Source organism: Psammomys obesus, unplaced genomic scaffold (genome assembly GCF_907164565.1).
Source record: "Psammomys obesus unplaced genomic scaffold, mPsaObe1.curated_primary_1811, whole genome shotgun sequence".
NCBI lineage: Eukaryota > Metazoa > Chordata > Mammalia > Rodentia > Muridae > Psammomys > Psammomys obesus.
The window spans coordinates 401266-404876 of record NW_026596028.1 but is presented as its reverse complement, the minus strand read 5'-3'; positions in this window follow the sequence as shown (position 1 = coordinate 404876).

The window sequence follows — 3611 nt, the reverse complement described above, 5'->3', positions numbered from 1 at the left end:
TCTATCTATCTATCTATCTATCTATCTATCTATCTATCTATCATCTACCTGTCTGTCTGTCTGTCTGTCTGTCTATATTGGTGCTGGAGAATCACTCGAGCCTAAGGCCCACACGGCCGTCCCTGTGCTGTTAGGGGACCCCAGGGCAGGGTGTTAAAGAGTGCAGACTTGAGCCGGCCGTGGCGTCCAAGTCTGCGACCCCAGCACTCAGGAGCTGATGGCGTCGGCGGCCTGACTTCGCAGTGAGTTGGAGACCAGGTTGTGTTACCCAGTGAAATGGTGTCTACACAGAGGTTCTCGACCTTCCTCTGGCCGCAACCCTTTAACTCAGTTCCTCATGCTGCGTGACCCCAACCACGAGAGTGTTTTACTTCCCCCGTTGTCTTGCCGCTGTTCTGAGTCATGATGGACATACGTGACACTCGGGGTATCTGATACGTGGCCCCTGTGAAAGGGCCGTTTGAGCCAAGAGGGGCGTGACACACGGCTTGAAAACCACCTTCCAAACACGCAAAGGCCTTTGCTTTCAAGCCGTAACACCTGAACCGTTCCTGCTGGGCGTCATCAGGGAAATGCAGACAAACCCTTCAGCCCTCTCACCTGTGTCATCTATATATACCAGTGAGAGGGGGAGAGAGCCCAGGCCAGCTGAGCAGGCCCTGGAGAGGGAGGGAGAGAGCCCAGGCCAGCTGAGCAGGCCCTGGAGAGAGCGAGTGAGCGAGGAGAGCCCGGATCAGGGTTCTGCCACAGTGACAGAGGTGCAAACATGGACAGTGGGCGTGGTGAAAAACAGTGAGATGGAGGCAGGAGGCTCAGTCAAGGCCAACCTGGGCTAAACAGCAAACAAACAAAATGAGAAGAGCTGAAAATCGGCGGGTGCAACCGGGCAGAAGACTTTCCTTAGTGTTCGGGAAGCCTTGGCCTTGAACCCAGCTCCTCATTAAACTGGGTGAGTTGTTTCAAGGTGGACGGGTGAGGGAGTCTACAGTCGTCCGCACAGTGAGCTGGAGGGCAGCCTGGGCTACAGTGAGAGTCTAGAACAAAGAAACAAGGAAGTTCTTCCATTCTTTACCATGGCTTTCGGGTGCAGCCCCTGTCGTGGACTGGCCTCAAGCTCAGGGAGCCGCCTGCCTCTGCCTCCCCAGTGCTGGGAGGTGTGAGCTACCGCCCACCGGCAGCAAATGCCGAACAGAAGGAACGCCCAGCCAGGCACAGTAGCCACAGTTGCAGCTCTCGGGGGGCGGAGCCAGCAAGGCCGACGGTTCAGGGCCGGCTCTGGTGACATGGGGCTCCCCCAGTGCTGCTGTCCTAGGCTTGGACCCAGCCTGGGTGGAAGCTGGCCGAGGCGTGCCTGAGAGGGGAGGCGGAGAAGGCGGCTCCCTGAACTTGCTGGTCTTGCTGGGTTCAGGTTCAGGGAGAGAACCCGCCTACAAAGTGGAGATACTGGGCAGAGGTCAGTGGTAGCGCCCGCCTGTGATCCCAGCACTCAGGAGGCAGAGGCAGGAGGATCGCTGAGTTCGAGGCCAGCCTGCTCCACAGAGTGAGTCCAGGACAGCCAGGGCTGCACAGGGAAACCCTGTCTTGAAAAACAAACCAATACAAAGACAAAACAACAGCAGCAACAACAGCAAACCATGAGGAGCAGTGCCCATCAGAGCGGTCACTGGCTCCGTCAAATGCTGCATGTATTTGAAGAGTCCGAAGCCACACAGCCCCTGCTGGCACCCAGCCAAAGGCTGACGACTTCCTAGCTTGCCCGTGGGCCTCCACACCACGAACCACGAGTTGCAAATTCAATGCGCCCTTCTGCAGCAGAAGGTCAATTACGGAGTGCCTGGAACTTTCCAGTTAGGAGAACGCATTCTCTGGACTCCACTCTGGCCCACTCGGCGATGACTCTTTTCTTCTATTGTGGGTTCCGCTTTCCCCCCTCCCAGAAATTGGTTTTGATGTACCTAAGACTTAAGTGTGTCGATAAATGAATAAATTCTCTAGAATCAAACACCAACCCACCCTCAGAGGCCCACACCCCGGGCACGGATACTCCCACCAAGATCCGCTACACGCCTGTAAAGAGTGATGGGAGCGGAAAACTCGACCAAAGCCACCTGAACCAGTGACCAAGAACACGCAGAGCCATGGGACAAAAAAAGGCATCGTGTGGGTTGAACTGGCAGAGACACGATCGCAGTAACCCAGCAGGGAAGCCACAACCGTGAGGGGAAGGGCGGGTGTGTGACAGCTGAGCTCTGGAAAATGAGGCAGAGATGTTGGGGGCCTGGCTGGGCCTGAACTGCTTCACACACGATATCACCACCAATAAGATTCAGCTAAAAAAAAAGACTCAGCACAGGCTCTGGAGAGACAGCTCAGACAGGGCTCAGATCCTCCCTGCTCACACTTGCAAGTCTCTGAGAATGTAAGAATTATTTGCACTTTTTTTTTTCTTTTTAAAGAAAGAGTCTGGTGTAGCCCAGGCTGGCCTTGAACTCACAATGTACCCTAGGGTGGCCTTGAACTCCCAGACCTACTGATTCCACCACCCAGTGCTGGAGACTCTGGTGTTCACCACTGGGTCTAGTTTGTTTGTTTGTTTGTTTGTTTGTTTGTTTAAATACCCTGTCCTGAATCCCATCGCCCCCTCCTGAGTGAGCTGGAGCATGTTAGATGGGGTTTTGGCTTTCTGTATTGCCTCATCTTCATAATGCGAGTGTGAAAATAAGATAGCACAAACCGTGTAAACAACGCAGAGGGACCTTGTCCTCAGTGCTGGCCTGTGATTCCTGCCGTGCATCAGCCTGAGGAGTTTTGCTGGTCTCCTGGAACTACGTTGACCAGGCCGGCCTCGAACTCACGGAGATCCGCCTGCCTCTGCCTCCAGAGCACTGGGGACAAAGGCCTGAGACTCCAGGGCTGGCATTGCTGCTGGGTTTTTCTAAGGTTTATTTTTATCCGCGCGCGTTCCTGTGCGTGTGAGTGTGCGCGCCTCCGAGTGCCCTGGAGGGGGGTGTCGTGAGCCACAGTGTGTCGGGACTCGCCCTCTGCACCAGTGATGTGCTCCTCACCACCGAGCCGCCCGAGCAGCATTCCCTTCGGTCTTTTTTGGTGGCTTTGGCCACCCCTGGCCCTCACAGGTAGGTTGCTTTTCAGCCTCACCCTTTCATCAAGACACACTCAGTTGAAGTGAGCTGTAATCCTAATGGCCGATGAACAACAGGGTGAACTTCCCGTGGGCAGGGCGGGAGTTTCTCCGAAATCCCGTGTGTCCCAGGCTCGCCCTCTGCCGGGAGGGAGCCGGCCAGCGGCTGACATCCTGCTTTACTGCCTCGGTGAACCTGTGAACCGGGCAGGTGATGTCATCCCTGTGTGCCCCCTGGCTCTGCTGTGTGACCACACGGGCTTCCCGGGGCTGGCGTGGGCCTGAGTGTGCTGGCCGCACAGGAGCGGAGATGGCAATGTTGGCTCTTCTACCTTCTCTTTTCCCCGCAGTCTCCGAGACAACGCATGCATTGCCTGTGCCAGGGTGGGATGAAGCTCAGTGGGCAGGGTGCTTGCCTAGAGTGTGGGCTGGGGTGTGGCTCAGTGGTAGGGCACCTGCCTAGAATCCCCCA